We start from the raw sequence: 26,856 nt of genomic DNA, 5'->3' as shown, positions 1-26,856 counted from the left end.
GGAAGCCCAAACAAAGGTGATTGGACTCAGAGTTTCGACGACATGGCGACAAACACAAACGCACCTCTTCCTCTTCTCCGTCGGAGCGCAACAAGACCACGCCCCTGTTTGTGTATGTGACGATTCGTGTACCAGAGAGACACAGGAGAGAGTAGATCCAATCACAAGTATTTATTAAATTAAGGGTAATCCAATTCGTGGTGGAACAAGCAGAGGTCAAAGCCAAACAGACAGTCCAAAAATAAACAAACAAATAAACAAAGGAGGGAACAGGAAAGGAAACTCGGAAGACGAGAGGTTAGGGTGAATCTCGGAAGACGAGAAGGCTGATAACACGAAGGGTAAGGACTCCATACAAACAACAAGGAAAGACTGATATTTATAGGGAGGCTAATGACAATAAAGTGACAGCACCTGGTGCAATTAACAGGAGTGCAATTACTGTGAAGACAGGACCAGACTAGAGGAATTCTAGTGCCTACGGTGAAGTGCCTAAAGGGAAGTGAGCCCACTAGTGGACACCCAGGGAAACAGAGACTAGACAGTGTGACATTACCCCCTCCTCCACGGAGCAGCTGCCAGATGCTCCACCCGAAACAAAAGGGAAAACCAAAAATACAAAGAGACCAGGAGGGAGGTGGAGCGGCGGAGGACTAGGGGGAGGGACGGAAGGCAAGGTAAAATGGGGAAAACAGAGACAAGAGGGCCAGGTAGAATGGGGAAACAGAGACAAGACGACCAGGTAAAATGGGAAAACAGAGACAAGAGAAGTGCAACACAAAACAAGGAGTCCAGGAGGGTGGTGGACCGGCAGAGGATCAGGGGGAGGGACGGAGGGCCAGGTCCTTAGAGGGAAACAGAACGAAAGACACAGACTAGAAACCCAGGAGGGAGGTGGACCAGCGGAGGATCAGGGGGAGGGACGGAGGGCCAGGTCCATAGGAGAAAACAGAAAAAAAAACACAGACAGAAGTACAACAAAAAATAAACACAAAAACACAAGTCCAAGAAGGACATCACATGACGACCACCAGGGCAGAGCAGAGGACCACTATAACCGTGTGGTCGGGACGGACGCCCCCCAGGGTGGAGCAGAAGACCACTACAATCATGGGGTCAGGGCGGAAGCCCCCCAGGGCGGAACAGAAGACCACCACGTCCATGTGGTCGAACCAGACGCCCCCCAGGGCGAAGCAGAAGACCACCACATCCTTGTGGTCGAGGCAGAAGGACCCCAGGGCGGAGCAGAAGACCACCACAACCGTGTGGTCAGGACGGACTCCCCCCAGGGCGGAGCAGAAGACCACCACATCCTTGTGGTCGAGGCAGACGGACCCCAGGGCGGAGCAGAAGACCACCACAACCGTGTGGTCGGGACGGAAGCCCCCCAAGGCGGAGCAGAAGACCACCACATGCTTGTGGTCGAGGCAGAAGGACCCCAGGGCGGAGCAGAAGACCACCACATCCGTGCGGCCGGGCCAACAGGAGGACAAGTCTGGTTGGGCGAGTCTGAAACATAGAACATGAACATGTTAAGGGTAGCCTCTGTGGCCACAACAGGAACAGTCGGGTGCTCAGAGAGTTCGACTGAGACATGACGAGTCTCTGGAAGTTCCGCAGAGGCGAGGAGAGACTCTGGTAGTTCAGCAGAGACGTGGAGAGGCTCTGATAGTTCAGCAGAGACGTGGAGAGGCTCTGGTAGTTCATCAGAGACGTGGAGAGGCTCTGGTAGTTCCACAGAGAAGTGACGAGACTCTGGTAATCCCATGGTGTGTATACTGGATTCCAGAAGATCGGTGCTGACTTGACTCTGCTCATGAAGATTATTGGTGACATGCATTTGTTGATGAAGATCCTTGGTGACTTGTATTTGTTCATGAAGATCAATTGTGACTTGCCTTTGTTCATGAAGGTCAGTGGTGACTTGCCTTTGTTCATGAAGATCACTGGTGACTTGAATTCTCCCATGAAGAACCCCGGTGACTTGACTCTGTCCTTGAAGATCACCAGTGACTTGACTCGGTCCTTGAAGATCACCAGTGACTTGACTCGGTCCTTGAAGATCACCAGTGACTTGACTCGGTCCTTGAAGATCACCAGTGACTTGACTCGGTCCTTGAAGATCACCAGTGACTTGCCTTGACTCTGGAAGGTCCACGGTAACTAGCCTTGACTCTGGAGGGTCCATGAGCACCTGACTCGACGCTGGAGGGTCCACGAGCATCTGACTCGACTTAGGAGGGTCAACCGGAACCTGACTCAACTCTGGAAATTCAACGGGCACCTGACTCTACTCTGGAAGGTCAACAGGAACTAGATCTGACTCTGGAAGGTCAACGGTGACTAACCCTGACTCTGGAGGGTCCATGAGCACCTGACTCGACTCTGGAGGGTCCACGAACACCTGACTCGACTCTGGAGGGTCCACGAGCACCTGACTCGACACTGGAGGGTCAACCGGAACCTGACTCGACTCTGGATGGTCAACAGGAACCTGACTCGACTCTGGATGGTCCACTGGAACCTGACTCAACTCTGGAGGGTCAACGGGAATATGACTCGACTCTGGAGGGCCAACCGGAACCTGACTCAACTCTGGAGGGTCAACGGGAATATGACTCGACTCTGGAGGGTCAACGGGAACCTGACTCGACTCTGGAGGGTCAACGGGAACCTGACTCAAATCTGGAGGGTCAACGGGCATATGACTCGACTCTGGAAGGTCAACCGGAACCTGACTCAACTCTGGAGAGTCAACAGGAACCTGACTCAACTCAGGAAAGCCCACTGTAGCTGCCATCCTCTGCAGTGGCTCCGGGCTGGCGGCCTTCTTGTGCAGTGGCGCTGGGTTGGTGGCCATCTTGTACTGTGGTGCTGGCTCAGCAGACGTGACGTGAACAGTCTCTGGATCAGCAGACGTGATGTGAACACTCCTGGGAATCTCTAGGATCTTTGACAGCATGGAGAAATAATCCAAAAACGTCTCAGCGGCCATCTTGCACCAAGGCGCTGGGCTGGTGACCACTTTGTGCTGTGGCGCTGTGCTGGCGTCCATCTTGCCTCGTGGCGCTGGGCTGACGGCCATCTTGTGCAGTGTCGCTGGACCTGCGGCCATCATGGGCAGTGGTGCTGGGCCGGCGGCCATTCTGCGCAGTGGCTCTGGGCTGGCGGCCATCTTGTGCTGTGGCGCTGGGCTGGCATCCATCTTGCCTCGTGGCGCTGAGCTGGCAGCCATCTTGTGCTGTGGTGTTGGGCTGGCTTCCATCTTGCCTCGTGGTGCTGGGTTGGCGGCCATCCTGTGCAATGGTGCTGGGTCGGCGGCCATTCTGCGCAGCGGCGCTGGGCTGGCGGCCATCTTGTGCAGCGGCACTGGACTGGCGGCCAACTTGTGCAGCGGCGTTGGCTCGGGCAGACTTGCGCCTCCTTTCCCCTCTCCGTCCACAATGGTGAGACGGCGGCTCCTATCCGAACTCAGGGTCGACGGGGGGCCATATTGGAGAGTGATGCCGGACCTTCTCTTGACCACTCACTCCTGAGCGACCTCCCCTGGTCCCACGAAACACAACCAGGCGAGTACCCTCAAAACCATTCCTCACCCGCTCGGTGACTGGGGAGGAAATATGAATAGACATACCGCTTGATCTCTTTTAGAAGGAGTCCTTCTGTGATGATTCGTGTACCAGAGAGACATAGGAGAGAGTAGATCCAATCGCAAGTTTTATTAAATTAAGGGTAATCCAATTCGTGGTGAAACAAGCAGAGGTCAAAGCCAAACAGACAGTCCAAAAATAAACAAACAAATAAACAAAGGAGGGAACAGGAAAGGGAACTCAGAAGACGAGAGGTTAGGGTGAATCTCGGTAGACGAGAAGGCTGATAACACGAAGGGTAAGGACTCCATACAAACAACAGGGAAAGACTAGTATTTATAGGGAGGCTAATGACAATAAAGTGACAGCACCTGGTGCAATTAACAGGAGTGCAATTACTGTGAAGACAGGACCAGACTAGAGGAATTCTAGTGCCCACGGTGAAGTGCCTAAGGGGAAGTGAGCCTACTAGTGGACACCCATGGAAACAGAGACTAGACAGCGTGACAGTGTATTCCTGTGGGCAGAGGTTAGTCAAAAAACTGTTTTTGTGACGTCATTACTGCAGGAACTAGAGGGATGTAGTCCAAACGAGTCGTTTTTTGTAGGCGAATTCTGTTTTTTGTAGGCGAATTCTGTTAAATAAAATATCTCGCTTGGCATTGAACTTTGAGCTTTAGAATTTTACAGATATTATGTATACTCTAACAAAAACATTACACACTAACTAAAGTTTAAAACATAGGATCACGAAGAACGGGACCTTTAAAAAATACCATGATATTATGACCATGGTAGTGTCCAAAAACATGATATTACAATGGTATCACAATAATGAACTAATCTTAATTTTACTAATAAATGCAAGCTTTGATGATCTCATTAACCCATCACATTAGATTATTTTATACTAATGCCTTTATTATCTAATTAGTAACACTGTTCATTTGGCATAATTGTTTAACATAGAGGGGTTAATTTCATTAATATCCTATATATTGATCACAGAAATAAGATAGAATTCAATAAACATTTGATTACTTATTGTAGTTGATTCAACAGAGTTGAAACACTGAAAAACATACCAGTGACAGAAAAGACTTAATCTAAAAACACTGTTATGTTATGTCTTCAGAATGTATTTGCCTCATTTATATTATTACATCAGCTATATTAAGAACTCAGCAGTTATTAAATGTTGTTCAGCATGTAATGACACAGCAGCGCCACCAGAGGCAGCAGAGCACTGCGTTCAGCTTTAGCATCTTCACATCAGCATCAGCTGCACAGCAAACAATGAACCAGTGACAAGAGCTGAACATAACTGAACATGAGCTCAGACAGCCATCAGCTTTCAGCTTCCTGTGTGAAGAAACCATCAGAGACACCAAAACAGAGTTTCTTAGACCGCACATAGATGGCTGATGCCATGCACTGGCCCACAGTTCCATCTGTTTCTCTCACACCTGTAGGCTATATTGATCATTTGGTCCGAGACCCCAAAGTCTGTTTGTTCCAGCAGCAAATTACAACCTCTAGTTAGGTTTCAAAATCAAGCGCCCTCAAGCAGCCGTATTAATGACACCAGTCTCGTTTGTCATCATTAAATTACCTTCGACTGTTGTTACCAGTTATGCGCGGGTCAATGTATAAACACCCCGCACCCGACCGATGTTTTCAAATAACCCGACCGCAACTCGGACCGCAAAAAAAGAAAAAAAAAAATAATGTACCCGACCCACTTCCTGACCCGCGTTTTTTAAAAGTAGTAAATGCGTCGTCCCTTTTTATTAATTTAATTAATTAAATAGACTATAGCCTACAGGATAATAAGCGTTATGACCGCACACAAGGCTTGCCACAAAGAACCGGTAATGATTATGACTGTGTCTAAATTAGCAAAAAGACATTGAACTGTTTAGTAACAAACTGGTGTTTTTTGTGTCACTGCTAAGATGAAGTTGACCATGAGGACTCGCCGTGAACGCCAGAGAGAAATGCACATTTCATATGGATTACATATTCAGATTATACCCTATTTATTTTGGTTTGAATATTTTCGTTTAAAAGTAGACATTTCAAGCTTTCTGTAATATATCGCCTTTATTTATTTTTAAACCCACCGACTAAAAGATTAAGACACTACCTGACCCAAAATATCACCCAAAGTTTCAGCTTTTTTTCTGAGCTATTTCAGAATCTGGAACACTTACTGGGGCTAACTTACTGCAGTCGGTAGAACGATATGAATGTGTGTGATGTAGGCCTACGGCATGATAAATGCTCGTCACTTCTGCTGCCCAAACTTTGTCAGCCTGTGGGTCATTTGGTTTATTGAAAAACGATTGCAATGATTTGCATGTTTCTTGATGATGTGCTTTTTTTCTGTGGTACTCACATGCACCATGTCGCTCACGTCGTATTCTCCACCATGTCCCACAGAAAACTGCTTTTGCATAAAATGCAAAAAGCTCTCTCTGCTTCGCCATCTACAGGTCTCAACCAAGAGTATGTTGTGGTCCATTCGCTATTAAAAGTGCATCTTCTCTTTTTTGTGGCCACACTGGCCATGACTGCTTAACCTGACCGAAAAGGATTGAGATTGTTGAATGTTGAGGAGGCGTTTGTGTGCCAGTCAGCTTGATTGACGTACGACTCAGCCTATCGACTAACGCTTTTATTGCTCTCCTCTGAACTATTGGAAATAAGTTAACAGTAAGCCTATGGAGGTATCCGTGTATTTATTAGGCACAATCAAATGAAAAAGCGGGACAGATGCTCAATTTGCGTGAGGCGGGACAAAGGGTAAAATTGCTGTACAACGTAAAGCGGGACAGGTGGTCACTCTATTCATGCCAGTTTCAAACGACCCGACCGACCGCAACCTAAATATCATTAAAAATATTTTTGGATGACTCGTAACCACGGGTAACCGCGGGTGACCGCAGGCACCTGCTCATTTCGGATGAACCCACGCATCACTGGTTGTTACCAATCAAAAAAGGAATAACCCATCAATTCACTAAACGCTGTTGTGTGTTAATTATTTTATTTGATGGTTTGTTTTTTTAAGGTTATGCTCTGATTGTCTGCGATTAATGTGTAAGTAAGAGCAGTTTGACTTTCTTTACAAATCAGTTGCGAAAACCACTGAACGAATTTGATTTTACAACAGTGCTGTAGCTCGATCTAATTAGGACATGCCAAGTGACCAAAACACTTACCATATTTTCACCATAGTAACTTTATTTTTACTGTGGTAAAGTTTTTAACCCTTGTATTGTGTTCAAAACCCTATAACACTTGTTGTGTTCTAGGGCAAAAATGACCCGGCCTCAAAAAATTGCTTGTAAATCATCATGCTATTTTTTCACCGAATATTGGATTCAATCTTTTTGTCAACTTCTTTTCTTTCATTTAGGACTGGTTTTGTATTTACATTTGCATTTGATTAATCTTAATCCTCGTTCATCTGAGAGTAGACACCATTTTTTTTGAGTGTAAAAGCCTTATTTATGAATAATTTTCACAATATTAAATAAAACGTGAAAATTTGCAGTTTATCACTCTAGTGTATTTTGATGTTTAATTGGGATGTTTGTTTTGAAAGGCTTTTATTTTTTACAAAATGGCACAGTGTCACACTTGTGGTGTTCCCGGTAGAAAAAATTACCGGCCTCAAATAATTGCTTATAATTACTCGTGCTATCACCAAACATTGGATTCAGTCTCTTTACAACAGATTTTCTTTCATTTAGGACTGGTTTTGTACTTATATTAGCTTCTGATTAACTGTAGGCCTCATTTATCTTGAGTAATTTTTTTCTGAGAGTAAGTTTTTGAGTTAAAATATTTTCACAATATTAAATAAAATGTGGAGATATTTTGCACTGTTTATCACACTATTGTACTTTAATCTTTATTGGACTTTTTTGAAAGGCTTTTATTTTGTACAAAATGCAGTGGCAGAGCCAGAGTGGTGTCCAACTTCCGATTGGCCACCCCAGGTGCCACCCAGGGGGGCAGGGTTTCATATTTTTTTGAAGCACCCCTGGGCGCCGCCATTGGCTAGCGGACCCCCACCTGATGTTGGCATTCCATTGACTTCCATTCATTTTTGCGTCACTTTGACAGCGAATAACTTTACATCTGAGGCTTTTAAAGACTCCATTTGTCCATTCATTATTTCTAGAGAAATAAAAAAATGTATAAAAGGCCTCCTTACCTTGTATCTTACGTTGTGGCCCCGTAGAAGCAGTTTTTGTAAAAAAAAAAATAGGCTAATGATTGCGTCATAACCTGCAACTCTCTGTCGCACAGTAGAGAAATTACCATATGGACAGGAGGAGAAGCTTGCAGGCAATCTTTTACTGTCTATATGGCTATCGGGGGGACGTGGAGGCATGAAGTCAAGGGAGAAGCACATATAGAGTCCATAAAAGCAACGGGACAAATTTATTCAACAAAGTCTACAAGATTCAGTGGGTAATTCAGATTTCTCTTGGCACAGCGGTTAGAAGACTTACAGGATGCAACGTCAACTGGCGGCCCGCGGGCCAAATCCGGCCCGCCAGAGATTTCCATCTGGCCCCCAGAATAATACTGAATTCAGGAATAGCCTTGTAAGAGGAAAAAGTTTAGGGCTGGTCCGAATACCATTTTTTGAGCTTCGGTAGTAATGAACATCGACTATTCAAAGCTTCGGAGAGAGGGGCTGTACATATTTTTCTCTCTAATAAAGGCAGGAATCTGTGTCTGTATGTCCGTTTGCATTTTTATTCGAGAACTGTTCATCCAATCGACTTCACAAGGGAGTGCAGTGTCGCATTTGGTGCAATATAGATGGACACGCTAGACTCGACACATTCAAAATTAATAAAATTTTAGTAAACTACAGTCACTCAGAACAGCGCGAGCAGGAAGCAGCGCACCTCACGCGGGCAGGGCTTATGCTCCTAGAACGAACACTGCACTAGTGATATAAAACGCACACACACAGGTCTGTTAAATTAAGCAATACTTTTAAGGTAGTCTAATATTTTTCTGACTAACAAATTGGCACAGTAAGGGTAGATTTAAATAAAGAATAACTAAATTTAAATAAAGAAAAAACAAAATTTAAATAAAGAAAAACGAAATTTAAATAAAGAAAAAACGAAATTTAAATAAAGTAAAACGAAATTTAAATAAAGAAAAAAGAAATTTAAATAAAGAAAAAACGAAATTTAAATAAAGAAAAACGAGATTAATTTAGACGGGTAAAAATGCTAATACATTTTGTTTCTATTATTCTATTTTCCACAATGTCAAAGCAACAAAACACAAGCTCAGACATGCACTTTGGTCCATACAAACTCCGCTGTTCTGCGCTCTAGCCAGAGAACACTCCCGTTGGAAACGCGTCGGTTCTATTTCTAGCATGCGTGCGTTTTCCGCGTGGCTCGAGCGCGCCTGAGACGCGTGTCTGTGTGTAAACTCCAACCTGTTAAATATGGGAGCCGAAATAAAAACGGACACGCCACGCAGCTGAGACGCTCGCACAGCCAGTGTCTCACCGGACTTATTCAAGGGGGAATGAGAACCGTTTCGCGGGGGATCCCAGGTGAAAAAAAAAAAAAAAATATTCGATTGTCAAATTTTCAAATCGAATACCAACCCACCGAACGAATATTCGGGTCCGTTCCATATTTATTTACTTTTTAATCTAACGGGGAAAAAAAGCAACACAGGTACAGCATTTCTAACTGTAGGCACTATATGAATACGTACAAATCAGTCCATTCTTCATTAAAACTAGGTTCTAATCAACTTTTCGAATATTCAGAAGGCCTTTCTTCTAGTGTTCTCCACAAACTAAGACCTGCATGTGACAGTGATGGACAGCTTGACAGCCTCACAAATATGAAGCCTAAAATATCGCTATCGCCCCCTGGTAGCTTGCTGCAGTACAGGTAAGATGTAAAAAATAACATAAATTTGGAATTAGAATTAGTATATCAAATAATAACATATTAGGATACAATTCGAATTTTATTTTATATTACGAGTATCTGGCCCTTACAGTGTCTGCAGAGAAAAATTCTGGCCCTTTGACAAATATAGTTGATGACCCCTGACTTATTGATTTATAAAAAAAAACATGACGTGAAAATATGCGCACCTACACGCAAACTCTGACCCATGCGTACGCACATTTTGAAGACAAAGCAGTTTGGCGAGACTGATGGTGAGTTGAGGAACTGACTGCGGACAAAGGGAATTAACCCTTTGCAAAATGCCAAAATTTACTTTGACATATTTCAATATTTACAATATTTACAAGTTGCTCATAGGTCCCGGTTACATCAAAAAATACAAATGACATTAAATCACCATTATGGGTTCTAAAGATACATACATGCATGTTTAGTTTAAAGACATAAAAGGAACTATATGCTGAAAGTACGTAAATGTAATTTCTTTCACTTCCATTCTTAAATGGATGTAGGCCTATCACTCATTATGTGATTAATGTGATAAGGTGTAAATGATTAAATCTGATAGCTGAAAACATAAATAGCCTTACTTCAGCAACACTTAAGTGCATATTGTATGATGGATGCGCTGGCACTGCTGGAAGACAATGCCAATGGCAGACTTCGGAGGGAAAAGAGTATTCAGGGACCGTGAGGATTTCCTAGCCCATGATGATGAGTGGCTAATAAGCCGCTTTAGATTTCCTAGAGCCATGCTCTTGGATCTGTGTGCTGAACTTGGCCCAGCATTACAAAGACACGGAACTGCGCCATCCCGGTACCAACCCAAGTACTTCCAGTATTAGGATTTTTGGCAACCGGGACATATCAGCGGAAAATAGGCGACAGGTAACTAAGTGTACTTTTTTTTTAAGCAAAACCTTATTGATTTTAACATTCCTATTAATTTGTCATAGGTCTGGGATTTCACAGCCATCCCTAAGCTCATTAATGCCTGCAGTTTTGAAAGGGATTATTCAAATGACCAATCGATACATAAAGTTTCCTTACACTGTTGGAGAACAGGCCAATATCAAAAGGCAATTTGCAGCAATGTCCGGTTTCCCAAATGTAATCGGCGCAATCAACTGCACTCATATTGCTATAAGGGCTCCATATGTAGATGAATTAATTTATGTGAATCGCAAACATGTGCATTCAATAAATGTGCAAATTATATGTGACGCCAACTTGACTCCAAGGAATGTTGTGGCACGGTGGCCTGGTTCTATACATGAGTCTTTTATTCTAGTGCACAGCAGTGTAGGGAATCTACTTAGGGCAGGTGCCGTTCGCGATGGCTGGCTTCTGGGTAAGTAAATGCATATAATTGTTTTTACATAACAGTTAAAGCCTATTGTACAAATAATCTGTTACTCACCCCATTCTCAAACCCTCAGAGCGCAGAAGAAGTGCGCTTTAATGATACCCACGCTCGTGCGCGCTCAGTATTTGAGAGAGCCATTGGCCTCCTCAAGTGTAGATGGCGTTGCCTTGATGCTTCGGGTGGTAGACTTTTATATCAACCAAAAAAAGTATGCCAGATCATCATGTTGTGCGCTATTTTACACAACATTGCACTGATGAATGGTATCCCTGTTCCTCCCGACCTACCACAACACCAGCATGAAGAGCCTGACCCACACCCCCCTCCCCAACAAGAAGGACATCATCAGGGAGCAAGGCTCCGTCAGGAAGCAATGCGCCATTTGTGAAGAACAACAGTGCAAAGGTTCATTTTTGAACAAGATCTTTTAATGTAGATGCAATGTCACCCAGCACAACCCTTGTTTGCTTAAGCTCATCTGCGATTACAGTAATTGCATTAATGGTGTCTCTCTGTGTCTGCAGAACAGCCTCAGTCAGCACCCGGCCACTTCCAGCCGTGCCATACGGTCGGGATGCACTTGTGCTGGGGACCCTTTGGAAACTCCATAGCCCTTGCAGACTCTGCGCTGGGAGTTTCGTCACACTGGGCACCCGCAGACTCTGCAAGAATAAGGACTAAACCAATTGTATAACTTATTTTGTTTAATTGAGCACACAAGCAATAAAGTTATTTACCTGGTTCCCCTGTATCCAGCACATCTGTGTCTCCGTCCCTCTCAGACACAATGCCACACACACTGGTTTGGCCGAGAATCGAGGCCATTCGGGTCTCCATTGGGGACAAATCGGGGGTGCCTTTGCCCCCACCAGTCGCACACACACTCTGTCGGTGAGAGGCAAGCCGTTTCTTTGCTCCCACCTTAAGATCGGACCACTTATTTTTTACATCTGGAACCGTCCTGTTTGCCGAAGCAACTGCATTTACCGCAGCAGTGATGTGTTGCCATTCTAAATATTTTTTTTATTGGTAATTCCACTGCTGTGGCCACCAAACAAAATAGCCTTCCTTTCATCCACCTCACTCACAAGAACCTCTATTTCTGCCTCAGAGAAATTTCGCTTCTTGCCCATGCTCTCCATTGCTGCCATGATTTTGTTTTTAAAAAACACAAATTTCCTTGCTCCTTTTAATATGCATGGCCAATGAGGTAATTTGCATTGTCTATATATGGTTGAATGCTGGCGGATAAAGGGCGGTACATTTTTTTTTTTTTTTTTGCGTGCGCAAATTATCAGAATTATCAGAAAATTGCGTGCAGGTGTGCGTACGCAAGGTTTTATAAATCTGAATATTTTTTTGGTTACGCTATTTTTTGGCTTTTGTGCGTACGTAGATTTTTAGTAAGGATCCTACTCACAGTTTTATAAATGAGGCCCCAGGTCTGCGAACCATACTCGGCCCGGCCAGAACGGGGCTACTAATAACAGACGGACCCCGTCCCGGCGTACTCTCGCCAGAACTCCCGGGAGCAGAGCAATAGGGGGAAAAGGCGTACAGACGAAGCCTCGGCCAGGTCTTTACCATAGCGTCCAGTCCCAGAGGAGCTGGATGAACTAGAGAGAACCAAAGGGGACATTGTGATGTCTCTTGAGTCGCAAAAAGGTCTACTTGAGCCCTGCCTAATACTCTCCATATCTGCTTCACCACCTCGGGGTGAAGCCTCCATTCCCTGGGCCTCGGCCCCTGCCTCAACAATATGTCTGCTCCCATATTTAGTTTCCCAGGAATATATACTGCTCTTAATGAGAGGAGTTTGCTCTGGGACCACACCAGGATCTGGTGCGCCAGCTTGTACAAAGGGCACAAACGCAGACCTCCCTGGTGGTTGATGTAAGAGACCACCGATGAGTTGTCGGTGCGCACCAACACATGGTGACCCCTAAGGTCTGGGAGGAAGTGCTTCAGTGCACGATAAACTGCTAGCATTTCTAGACAATTGATATGCCATGTTAGATGGCGACTGCTCCACAGACCACGGGCAGGGTGGCCACTCATGACTGCACCCCAGCCGGTGAGATATGCATCCGTCACTAGTATTACATGCCGACAAGGAGCTCCCAGCACCGGGCCCTGATTCAAGAACCAAGGTTTCTTCCACATGTCTAAGGCACGGAGGCAGCGCGAAGTAGATTGCCCCTCTGGGAAATTCCCTTGTTCTTGAGCCACCACTGTAGGGGTCTCATGTACAGCAGGCCAAGAGGTATCACGTTGGACGCAGCTACCATCAGACCCAACAATCTCTGAAATTGTTTGACAGTAAGTGACTGGCCTTCTCTGACTCTCTCGACTGAGATGAGGATCGACTCAATACAAGCAGGGGACAATCGTGCCTGCATCGTGGTCGAATCCCATACTACGCCTAGATAGGTGGTTCTCTGAACCGGAGAAAGTACACTCTTCTTGGCATTCAGTCTCAAACCTAGCTCCCCCATATGTGCGAGAACGACATGTCGATGTCGAGCCGCAACCTGCTCTGACTGAGCTAAAATCAACCAATAGTCGATGTAGTTGAGAATGCGGATGCCCTGCATGTGCAGGGGGACCAGAGCCGCGTCTACACTTTTTGTGAATGTGCGGGTTGAGAGTGCAAGGCCAAAGGGAAGTACTCGATATTGGTAGGCTTCGCCCCCGAAAGCGAACCTCAGAAACTTCCTGAGTTGTGGAAGGATGGATATGTGGAAGTATGCATCTTTGAGATCTATTGTGACAAACCAGTCCTCGGACCTGATCTGAGCTACAACATGCTTGATTGTGATCATTTTGAACTTCAATCTCATAACTGAACGATTTAAGAACCTCAAGTCTATAATCGGACGCAACCCCCCATCCAACTTTTGGAACTATGAAATACTGGCTGTATTGACTGTACTGACTCCCTGTCTTGAGGAGGGACCACCTCGATGCCCCCCTTCTCTAATAGGGTTTTCACTTCCTGTTCCATAACCAGACCCTGCCTGGGGCCGACTATCGTCGGGATGACCCCGTTGAATATTGGCGGCGCAGAGCCGAACTGAATACGGTAGCCTTTTTCTACTGTGTGCAGGACCCATTGAGATACATTTGGCAGTAGTTTCCACGCCGCTAAATAATCTACTAAGGGAATCAGTCTCTCGAGACTGATTTCCGGTGTAAGAGGCCCCCGGAGGGGTGGCGAGCGTCTCAGCCCGCTACGCGCACGGGCGGAAGATACTGAGACCGATGCTCGCTGGGGACCGCTGCGCCCTGGAACACTGGCAGGGTTGGCAGACCGGCCCCCAGAGGGTGCTGAGGCGAGACGGGCACCGTGTACTGTGGTGTGTACCACTCTACCCCAGCAGAGGCTGCCCTCTGAAACCCTGGGCTTTTGGCGTCAGGGTTTCTTGGCCGAGGACTTCTTAGCTTCTATGACTGCCCTAAGATCTTGTTTGGGCCCAGAAGACCTCGGCCGAGAGCATAGCTGGGACTCTCGTTCACGACGCGGAGCAGCACAAGAGGTGACGCTCTGTTTCTGGGCCTCGCGATATGAGAAGCTAGGGTGCAGCTGGGGCATCTCCCGCCCAGATGCCCCGAGAGAGCGACGAGGGAGGAACTTATGGAACGCCGCCGCTTGTTTGCGGGCCTCCTGAAACCTGTCGACGACAGAATTGACTGCGTCACCGAACAGGCCAGTAGGCTGAATCGGGGCGTCCATGAGGCAGAACCTGTCCGGCTCTTTCATATCGGACAGGGTCAACCATAAGTGCCTCTCCGCGGACACCATAGCTGCCTTGAACCCCTCAATCGCTCTGGCAGTCTCCTTGGTGGCGCGGAGGGAGAGATCAGCGGTCCTACTTAACTCAGATATATCATGTGACTTGATCTTCAAGAACTTCAAGAATTTTTTTTTCAGATTCTATTTAGTTTAACTTCTTTAAGTATTTATTTATGTGCATTGTCAGTTGTCATTTATTAATGTATTCTGTTAATAACTGTTGAAAGAGCTCTGTCATCTTTGTCCTCTTGCATGCTCATCTTCATAATTATACAGTACATGTTGGATTCATGTTGATCTTTCCTTGGTTCCTTTCCTTAGTGCCAGCAGCAATATAGTCCATGCAGACTCTTAATGCCTCTTTTAGCCTGCCTTTAATGTACCTGAAATTTGGGATATATAATGTATTTGAGAGCATCTATGTAACTAAGTATATGCAATGGTACCATTCTAGCATATTATTTTCCCAAATGTAATTAATACGACAAAATGTTCATATCTTCAGTAATTGAACTTATATGTATTTTTACAAAACCAAATGGTGTCTTTACCAAACATACCTAATACAGAATATTCACAATAATTTATTATCCAAAATCATGTATAATACTTTACTGGAGTATACAGCATAAAGACGGCTAAAGTAGCATATTAAGACAAGAGATATTCAAGAGAATTAAAAATGGGTCGAAGGGTTGTGTGTGGTGTAACTGGTACAAGTTCAGTACAGTCTGATTGCCTGTGGAAAGAACTTGTATCATAGTCTGCTGGTGCATGCTCTGCAATAACATTCTCCCCCGTTAACAAAGACTCCAGCATCTCTGGCTTCAGAACCACTTCTCTTTAGTTTGGACCATGCAAACTGGCCAAGTGTGTGAAGAAGAATGTTTTCAGTACCAGTTACATCTTCTACTTCTTGAATGAATGAATTAATGACCTGGATGATGTGACAGCAGCCACAAAATGCTCTCACCACACACCAGCTACAGGTGGAGAGGAGAGAGAGATAGAGCTAATCAAGAAGATGGGGATTATTAGGAGGCCATGATTGAAAAAGGCCAGTAGAGGGATACACCTCTACTCTTTACAAGAAGTGCCTTGAGCTTTTTAATAACCACAGAGAGTCAGGGCCTCAGTTTAACATCTCATCATATATACACAAGATGGTGCTTTTTTTTTAGAGTATATTGCCCCCCTCACTATACTCAGGACATTAGGACCCACCCAGACCACAGGGTGAGCGCCCCCTCCTCGCCTCACTAACACCTAACAACAGCAACCTAGTTTTCCCAGAAGATCTACCATCCAGGTTCTGACCAGCTCAACTCTGCTTAGCTTCAGTGGGCGACCAGTCTTAAGGTTGCAGAGTGATATGGCTGTGGCTTAAATGCATCATAATGTGAAGTAAGAATATAACTTATACTAAATATACTAATATACTAATGCATTATTTATCTTGCCAATAACACTTGCAGCTGATTGTGTCTGTCCATTTAGGACAATTTAAAGTTGGTGGTTGCCATTGACTTTCACAGTATTTTCTTTTCCTACCATGCAAGTCAAAGGCACCCACCAACTGTTTGATTACCAGCAATCTTCAATATATATATACAGTACAGACCAAAAGTTTGGACACACCTTCTCATTCAAAGAGTTTCTTTATTTTCATGACCATGAAAATTGTAGAGTCACACTGAAGGCATCAAGGGCTATTTGACCAAGAAGGAGAGTGATGGGGTGCTGCGCCAGATGACCTGGCCTCCACAGTCACCGGACCTGAACCCAATCGAGATGGTTTAGGGGTGAGCTGGACCGCAGACAGAAGGCAAAAGGGCCAACAAGTGCTAAGCATCTCTCGGGGAACTCCTTCAAGACTGTTGGAAGACCATTTCAGGTGACTACCTCTTGAAGCTCATCAAGAGAATGCCAAGAGTGTGCAAAGCAGTAATCAAAGCAAAAGGTGGCTACTTTGAAGAACCTACAATATGACATATTTTCAGTTGTTTCACACTTTTTTGTTATGTATATAATTCCATATATAATTCCACATGTGTTAATTCATAGTTTTTCATAGTCATGAAAATAAAGAAAACTTTGAATGAGAAGGTGTGTCCAAACTTTTGGTCTGTACTGTATATATATATATATGTTCAACATAAGAAAGCAACTCATACAGGTTTGGAACGACATGAGGGTGAGTAAATGATGACAGAATGCTCGTTGTTGGGTGAACTATCCCTTTAACAGAAGGGTTAATTGAATTTTTATCCTTATAGATTGTACCTAGAATGAACATGTTCAGTAAGTCAAAAGTAAGTCATCGAATGAACAGCGTAATTTTTTAAACATTGATCAGTACAGATACCAGTGACTGACCAAACTTAATCCAAAAACACGTAGGTTACTGATTTTACGAATTTTATTCTTCAGAGTGTCTTCGGCGTCATTCATTTCATTACATTCGCTGTATTATATTATATATACATTTATGAAACATTTTCCTTACAGTATTGAAGCAATGTTGTTCAGCATGTAATGACACGTAAGCACCACCAGAGTGCGGCGTTCTGTTGGCAATTTAATAGTATGTTGTTTCTAGATTTACGAGAAAGTGAAACTAACTCGATCTGCAACCACACGGACTCCTGTAACAATAAAAACAAAAGAATACTGAATCGTTCAAAGACCCTTTTAGACACACCTGATACAGGTAAGTGATAGAAAGATAAGCGAGAACAGGTTTCTAATGGATCTTGTCTGGTTTAGTAGGGTTTATGTCAGACTGAATGAGCTGAACAGAAGCAGGTTTAAGCGTGTCAAATACTCAACTGCTTTAGTTGGTTACTGCACTGAAATTATATCAGAAATGTATTAAATGTATTGTAACTAGGTGATGGTTGAGGGGGTTTAAATACTTATGTTTCGCGAAGTATATATCTGCTGCATGAGAGGTTTAAGAAATGTCAGGTTACGTCGTCGCGCGTCTGTAGTTATGCTGCACGTGTCCGCGATTGCTGTTCAAGTGTAATTTAAAATCATCCAGGTACAGATAACTTTGTATAACGCTTTTATGAAAGTGTATGATTGTTGTTTACTGGAAGATTGGCCTCGAATTTGAGTGTGGCTGAGCTACCGCACCGCTCTTGTCTGCAGACTGCATGACGGGGGCGTAACTTGAAGTAGGAGGTGTAACTTGAAGTTGTTCAAATCACACAGAACCACGCGAGATGTCAAAACGAGACTTTGTCGGGATGCGTTCGAAACCGCATACCCTTTAATTAGGCACTTAATTTCAATAAGTACTAACTTAACGAGCGCTAAAAGAGTTTATACTCTACAGCCTTAATGCGTATGTATGAAGTATGAATGCAAATATTATGTGATCTACAAAGTTAAAACAAGCACAAAAACGTAAAAGACATAAGTGACAGGTTTAATTAATGTATTTGTAATTATCTTGATAATGAAGAACATTTTGCAGAAACGGCTGCCTTTTTATTTTGTGATTTTAGTATAGCCAATATGTTGATTTAATTTTTTTTATATTTTTAACTCCACTAATGTGATCAAGTGTTATCCTTAAAGCATTTTTTTATAATTTGAAAACCCAAAATCATTATCTCTTGAATATTTTTTCAATTATTTTACGTGAAAAATGTTTTTCTTGTATAGTATATGATGAAAACATGATTTTTTTATTTTTTATTTGCTGTTTTATGGCATTATGATCGTTTATTGTTAGATACACCCATCTTACCATGATCTTTTATGAAATAATTTGGCAATAATAATAAAAAAGAGGGTCAGGTGCACAAACACCTCACAGCGACTCTGAAATATCTGCACAAAGGGTACTTCGTTCAGCTGCTCGAAGATCTCACCTTTGGAGAAGACTGTTGATTTGACACTCTAAAAATGTAAGTATTACCACTCGAAAATGAACATTACCCCATAATGAATTGCATCTTTTGGCCACCCCAACACTTACCATGCAATAATAACGATAAATGCCAACCAATAATTATATAATTTTTTTTCTTGAAATGACATTTTAGTAAAAGAAGCCAAATTTATTTTCTTTTGTGACACAGCTATACATGAATATATACTAGTTAAATAAATGCAGTCGGCCATCCATTGTCAGTCAAGCAATTAATACATGAATGGATAAAATATTTATATGTTATTTACTGACAACAAAAAACATGTCTAAATGATTAAAATAATGTATATAAAGTTAGAATCACAATAAATGCATACATGTACAAGTCAACAACACATGATACAAAGCTTCATTCAAACTTATTGTTCTAACAATCATGTATTTACAGATTGTGAACCCAACATCCTCCTGCCATCTGAACACAGCTGATACAGTTCTGCTGCTGCGCTTCACAATCGCACTCTTTTCAACGGGGATGTGGTTGAGCAACAGGATGAAGAAGACCTTGATGACGGCTCTCTGAACCACACAACTTTAAAGCGAGAGCAGAAGAACACGTGCAGGACAATCTGACTGCTGTGTCTGCTCCAAACTTTCGTGTGCCTGCACCCCATGAGCACGACTACCTGAAAAACATTTACACAGAATTTACAAGTACATGCATTGATTTATTACTTTAGTAGTGGGCTAAACCACTGAAGTAGTTCAAATTTATAAATAAATTATACATTTATCCAAAGTGACTTTCAGTGCATTCAGACTAACAGTTTTTACTTAACATGTGTTCCCTGGTATTCGAACCCTCAACCTTGCACTGCTAACGCAATGCTCTACCACTTGAGCCACAGGAACACCAGTGTGTCCTTGAGCAAGGCTCTCTTCTCCAGGTTGATCAGGGGATTGTAGGCCCCTGTAATAATAGCACTGTCAATCACTTCAGATAAAAGCTCCATCAAATTTTTGGATGATGCTTTTGAAGCATCTGAAAGTCAGCCTTCGTTGTTTAAACAGTAACCAGTTGAACAAACTTTACCAAAATCACATCCTCAGTGTCTTGTGGTCTTTCTCTTGATGCTCTCACTGGCTCTGGGGTCACTGAGGATGAAGACACCACAGCAGGATCTGGTCCTGATGAGACAGTAAGAGCTGGAGTGATGGAGCGTCTCATCTGTGACTCTCGATCATTTCCAGGATGATGCTGTGGTCTTCTCCATCCTCAGTGCACACACCAGTCTACAGACATTTTCATGCCCTACAAAAATACACATACACAATACAAAAAGTCATTACATTATTCTTTTGTTTCAGGTTTACCCCCTTTTTCACCTTTCCTTGCAGGTCCTGCTCCACCACAAAAGATCTGCAGCAAATGCACAGAAATCAAGAATAAGAAAAGAGGTGTAATAGTTGTTTAAAATTACATTAATTAAAATAAAATACAACTTAAGATTTAAAATGTTTCATTTATTTTTGTAGTGTACTTACACAAATCCTTTGATGGCAGCATTCCTTCATCAGTTACTCTACAGCAGATAAACATAATCTGTCCCTGTAACATCCAGACAAGAGTCAGTCTCCTCTGTCATATATCTGTGATAGACTGCACTTACACATTGAGTTAATAACTGATGTAACTCACTTTTTATCCAACACAAATGTTTCTTAAATTATCAATATTGCAAATGGACCTGACCAGTTAGACGTTTAGAAGGATTACGAGTACCAGAGTTGGGTAGTAACGAGTTACATTTACTTCGTTACATTTACTTGAGTAATTTTTTGGGGTAACTAATACTTTTTGGAGTATATTTAAAGATGGGTACTTTATACTCTTACTTGAGTAAATTTTTGGGGGAAAATCTGTACTTTTACTTCGTTACTGTGGGCGACGCTCCTCTCGTTACTTTATCTTAATGCAATAAATGTTATAAATGCTTCAGTTTATTCCAAACGCGCCGTCTACTTTTCTCTGGGCAATGAGCGATGCCCATTCGCGAATGATTCATTCTTTTGAGTCAATTCTGTTCAAAGGCTTGATCAAACCAATTGGCAAACGAGTGAATTGGTTCATGAATCAGTTTGAATGATTCGTTCAGTTCCCTGCCGCACGCGCTGAGCGTCTGAAGCGGTTCACTCGGAGTTGTAACGTTTAACATCAGCAGCGTTGAAACGTGGCTGGAACTGCACTGAATTGAAAGCAAATCTGCAAAGGTTATTATTTGCTAGCGATGGAGATCCTTATTAGATGAACACCACGTGTGCTACATTCGATTACAGTACACGATACCACTGTGACATTAGTTTGTTGTACGTGTGTGGCTTATAACAGAGGGGAGTCAAGTTGAATGCAGCTCCCAAAAGACAAAAAATAGCCGATTAAGATTTTATTAATATTAATACAATCACACCGGCATGAGAACTCAGCGAGTCATATCATCAGCTGCTAAATTCAGATCTGTGATTGCTTGCTGGCGCTGAGCCAGAGATAGATGTGTTTTTACAGCGCTGCGCATTATAACCAATCACACATGATTCTTTGGGGCTTATTAAAGCATTGGCCAATCAGAGGTGTTTCGATGAGTCATCGCTAAAATGCCGGTGCTTCCTTCACTCGCTCACTGACTGAATACCTCTTTCTGGCGAATTCTCTCGTCAGAAACAACTAAGTGCAGATGTGTGTACGAATCTTTAATTAAGATATTGATTTCACAGTGTTAACAGTTTCAGTGATTTTAATGGGAGTTTCTCAGAGTGATTGAAATCTAGACTGTCAGTGAAAATGATCTTTAATAATGTAAATGTTATTTGCTCTCTTTCTGAACAATGAAAGATTAGTAGCAATATTTATATCACATTAACTTTCAATGTTAAATTTACATTTAATATAAAGTCAGTCGTATTAAAAATATGTTATGGCATGACACCTATATCTGTTACTTAAGTAAACAGACAAGGTTTTATAATAAATTACATAAATTGGAGTAAAGGCTGATGAAATATATACATTTATACACGCACACATACATTACATACATTTTATCTATATATCTAAATAAAAATAGGCTCAGTATATATGACCCAAAGTAACTAGTAACTAACTACTTGAGTAGATTTTTTATCCGATACTCTTTTACTCTTACTCAAGTAACTATTCAAGACTAGTACTTTTACTTTTACTTGAGTAAATATTTCTGGAAGTACTTTTACTTTTACTTGAGTACAGTTTTTGGGTACTCTACCCACCTCTGACGAGTACGGGGCAGTGCAATCGGAGAGAGACCAAGGATTTGGCACATTTCTGATGCTTTGGTGTAGACTATTTGAAACCTCTCTGAATTTATTTAATTTGCAACAGCATTCTTCACATAGGCTACAGCAAAAAGCATATCACTGATGGTCTGTGTTCAACTTTGGAGAGATGTGTTGAGATTCTCCGATTCTTCTATAGCCTCTAATGCAAGCAGAAGGCCAAGAACTGCATTACCCTGCTGGAATCTGTCATGTAGTCCATTTGCCCTGTTAGCCGTGTCTGTGCTGCCAGCTGCCATTTCACTGAGAGCAAGCATTAGCTGGATAGCGCTGGATTGTGGATCGAACTGTCCATCATGTGGGACAAAGGGGTCTTATAGTTTGAAAGGACCCTTGAACAGATTGTGCAACTTCCTTGAACAAAGATTTAAATTAACCTTACTTCCCGAACAAAATACCTAACTCATGAAACCCCTGTAAAGAACTGTGGATAACACGTGGACAGTACAAGCATGCTGTGTAATGAGATTTACACAGTGGGCACCACAGTGGATGTATAGGGCAAGAGGTTGTTCCTTTTTAATGATGGCCTGTGCTCCAGAATACCTGCCAGACATAATTGCTGCACCATCATATGCCTGCCCTCGTAATCCATAAATGGGCAAATTTAAAAGAACCAACACATCTTTCACCACCTTTGCAAGATTCTCTCCTGTACCCACAGATACCTCATGAAGGCCAATAAACTCTTCATGAATCATCAAATCATTATCTACATATTGGAGACAAATTGCTTCTTGCTCTTTGCCTGAAACATCTTGCGTTCCGTCCATCATTACAGAAAACTGCAACTGAGGGAATGATCTTATATTGTCGATCTCTGATGATAGAACTGCTCAACAAATTAAAGAGCTCATTCTGAATTTGAGCAGAAGTGTAGTCGTTTCTACCTGACAACCACTTACTGAGACATAGATCTTCTTCTGCCTTGTATTTTAGCACCTGATGAAGATTTCCCTCACTATCATCATGCCCTCTTAGGGCCAAACCCTGCCTTGCCGACAGCTGCACAGAACCAATGATTTTTAACAGATTTGCTCTCGCTTTATCATGTTGTGATGCCTGAACACTACACAGCTGTGCCTTAACTGATCTGTCTTCATATACATATGTTGTTACTGCTGTCTTGCGACAATCTGATTTTTCATGTGAACCAAATCTTTCAAGAGATTTCTTCCAATTCTTGAAACCAGATGAAACAAATCCTGGTTCTGTATTTTTCACAAGGGAAGATACTTGTGTTTTAAAAGCTTTACTACAATAAAAACACAAAAACCCTTCAACATTTGGAAATGGGAAGACATGGAGACATTTAAATTTGCTGTACCACTGTGTCTGAAATAAAAGGGTACGGTCTGACAGTGTCTGCTTTATGATAAATTTGGGATCGGGGTGGTTTGGTTTTGTTGCCGAGAAATGTTGATCAGAGTCTGGAAATTCTTCCCTGTTCATCAAATCAGTTCTCTCTTCTCTTCGATTCTCATATGCTTCCTCACTTTTTCCCTCATCTCCCTCTCTCTCTTCCTCTTTTTCCCTCCCTTCCTCACACATGACTGACACTTCCTCAAAAAACATATTAAAAACAACAGATATAAATAGCACATAGGGGGCAGGGATCACTCATTTATTGACTCATTTACCATTTCCATAGTTAAACAACTTCATAATTTTTCATTAGATGTATATTTAGCAACCCATAAATAGCCTACAATACAGTAGTTAACACTATTGGAAAACACAGCCTTTAAACATGAAACTAATTTTATTTAACAGTTTGAACATAAAATAGAAAATGTTATCTTATTTTCTAGTAATTATCATTGATTTGATTACACATATCCTATTTAAACTGAGCTGACCTAGACAATGATGTCTCTGCATTCAATAATAAAATGCCTTTAACTGGAAATTGATTTTAATCTTGTCATTATAAATTACTCTATTCTCCTATTTGATACTGTTCAGTGCTTTGACACAGTCTGTTTTATTGAAATCACTATATAAATAAAGGTGATTGATGGTTGATCTTTTGTTTAATGGAATTAAATTGATTTAAGGAATTAAATTGATGTGCAATTACTTAAAGTATTGGCAAGCAGTTCCAATTAACAAAACACTGCCATAAAATAGTCAATCTGTTTTTTTTATACAAATCTCAGCTGTACACTTTCTGTAGAGGTTGAGCAACTGTCCTCTCTCTCTGTCAGTGACGTCACAGCCTGCATTTCCTACAGACCAGTTAGGACATAAAGTAGCAGTAATTAATTAAAACAATAAAATTTGATGAAGTATTTTAAGATATTCGGTGCAATGATGAGGTCCATATGGGTTCTGTTGTCTTTTGATGTTACAGTAGGTTAAATTATAACATGAAAACTTTATCGCGTGATTTGTGTCATCGCGACATACTGTAACATACTTACAGTGTGTGTTTGAAAAAAGGATGTAATCGTCCAAGTTCACAAGAGCAGCAAGAGATTTGAAGCTCATAACAGACGTGCCCAAGAGATGATTCTCTCTGTGATTGGCTGAATGTTAGTTCACTCAAATCTAAGTAACAAATCAGAGAACACTGCTGGAAATATTCACGCTGGAACTGAAAAAAAAAAATAGCAGGGGTCAGAAACACCTGTTTCTAAAAGTACACCCCCTCCCCCATCCCCCCGGTTGCTACGCCCCTTCTTTCAGTTTGGTTCACTAGGCTGCACAATCATGGGGAAGACTGCTGATCTGACAGTTGTCCAGAAGACAATCATTGACACCCTTCACAAGGAGGGTAAGCCACAAACATTCATTTCCAAATAAGCTGGCTGTTCACAGAGTGCTGTATCCAAGCATGTTAAAGGAACACTCCACCGTTTTTTGAAATAGGGCTTATTCACATTATTTCCTACATTTAGATAGGTGGGCAAATGCATTTTTGCGTCAGTGCATGCATTGTTTTAGTTTGACTGGGTCGGCGTTAGCTTAGCTTAGCACAATGAATGGAATCCTTTGTTGCCAGCTAGCATGGCCTGAGTAAAAGTGATCAAAAAAATTAAAAAAAAAAAACCTATTTACTTCTTGTGGCCTGCGTATTCACAACGAGTACAAATAGCGATCCAGATTAACACTAGGCGATTTCCTAGGCAGATATTGACTTGGGACTATATTATGGGGAAGCACAGGCGAAGCACTGCTACTTCGGCGCAGAGATATCACGCAACACATGAAATCCCACGACTTCCGTCAACATACCGGCGTGAATAGTAGCTGCCTGGCTATTTTCCTTACAGTACACGAATGGCGATGAACATGGCTGATTTTGAGAGAGACGAAGAGGGTGACTTCTCAGACAGTCAAGAACCAGAACCATACCTATTTGAACCAGAGTTTACAGAAGGAGGAGGATCGCTCGTGATGAGAGCCAACATGAACTGGTGGTGTGAATGTGGGGGAATATGCCAATCTATGCCGACGGAAATAGAGTGTCTATGCTGTAGAGAGTGGGACATGTTTTTGCCACTGATGACCAGGCTCAACACGTCAGATCAAGATGAGCGTGCCCGAAGTTGTGTCACATCTACAGAGGATTTCACGGCGCTGATCCATTCTGCAGTACTCGATTTTTTTTCCGGTGTGACAAAGTGAACTGGAAAAAACGCCCCACGCCGAATGGACCAAATGGACAGCTGTCCACAGAGTAAGTGATTATTTTAATCATGACGCATGTATAGATCGACCCATATTATAGCTGTATTCACATAGAGTTGATGTTTTCACAGGCAATATAGGCTAAATAGGAAGAGAAATAAAAGACAACTTACATGTGCACTTTGTTCTTCCTGTGTTTTCAAAGTAGTCCTCTGGTGCAAAACGTTCTGCGCAAACACGATACTGCTTTATTTTGTTGAGAGGCGTTGATATACAGATCTCCATAGCTGCTAGCCATTTATTTCTCAGTTCCACATTAGGTGGAATTCTGTGAAACATTACATTCGTGTATGTCATTTGCTTGTTCTCACAACCTTTTGCTATGCAGGTAATAACCATGTTTGCTGTAACTTCTCAAAATAAATCATCCAAAAGCGAAGACACTCGGTGCAGGTCACGCCGGTATGTTCTTCTTCTTCTGTTTTTTTTGACGCGTTGCACGCCGCTATGTTGACGGAATTCGTGGGATTTCATGTGTTGCGTGATATCTCTGCACCGAAGTAGCAGTGCTTCGCCTAAGCAGCAGTGCTTCGCCTGTGCTTCCCCATAATATAGTCCCAAGTCAATATCTGCCTAGGAAATCGCCTAGTGTTAATCTGGATCGCTATTTGTACTCGTTGTGAATACGCAGGCCACAAGAAGTAATTAGGTGGTTTTTTTATTTTTTTTGATCACTTTTACTCAGGCCATGCTAGCTGGCAACAAAGGATTCCATTCATTGTGCTAAGCTAAGCTAACGCCGACCCAGTCAAACTAAAACAATGCATGCACTGACACAAAAATGCATTTGCCCACCTATCTAAATGTAGGAAATAATGTGAATAAGCCCTATTTCAAAAAACGGTGGAGTGTTCCTTTAACAGAAAGTTGAGCGGAAGGAAAAAGTGTGGAAGAAAAAGATGCACAACTAACCGAGAGAACCGCAGCTTTATGAGGATTGTCAAGCAAAATCGATTCAAGAAATTGAGTGAATTTCACAAGGAATGGACTGATGCTGGGGTCAAGGCATACAGACGTGTCAAGGAATTTGGCTACAGTTGTCATATTTCTCTTGTTAAGCCACTCCTGAACCACAGACAACATCAGATGTGTCTTACCTGGGCTAAGGAGAAGAAGAACTGGACTGTTGCCAAGTGGTCCAACGTCTTATTTTCAGATGAGAGCAAGTTTTGGATTTCATTTGGAAA

General features: G+C 42.4%; 1 protein-coding gene and 1 long non-coding RNA gene across 3 annotated transcripts in view; one reads left to right on the top strand and one right to left on the bottom strand.

Annotated features, from left to right (window-relative positions):
- Window positions 1–26,856, top strand: part of LOC132152212 (E3 ubiquitin-protein ligase TRIM7-like) — a 145,074-nt gene that overhangs the window by 30,142 nt on the left and 88,076 nt on the right. The gene's annotated exons all lie outside the window — the stretch shown is intronic.
- On the bottom strand, window positions 18,601–20,268 carry LOC132151394 (uncharacterized). The gene is made up of 5 exons (XR_009436401.1): window positions 20,153–20,268; window positions 19,701–20,027; window positions 19,442–19,577; window positions 19,054–19,293; window positions 18,601–18,801 (listed from the first exon to the last, which is right to left on the bottom strand). It is a non-coding gene; the product is annotated as an uncharacterized LOC132151394 (long non-coding RNA).

This window comes from Carassius carassius, chromosome 10 (genome assembly GCF_963082965.1).
Source record: "Carassius carassius chromosome 10, fCarCar2.1, whole genome shotgun sequence".
Taxonomy (NCBI): Eukaryota; Metazoa; Chordata; class Actinopteri; order Cypriniformes; family Cyprinidae; genus Carassius; species Carassius carassius.
The sequence above is the reverse complement of the archived record's forward strand: the minus strand, read 5'-3'. Positions and strand labels throughout refer to the sequence as shown.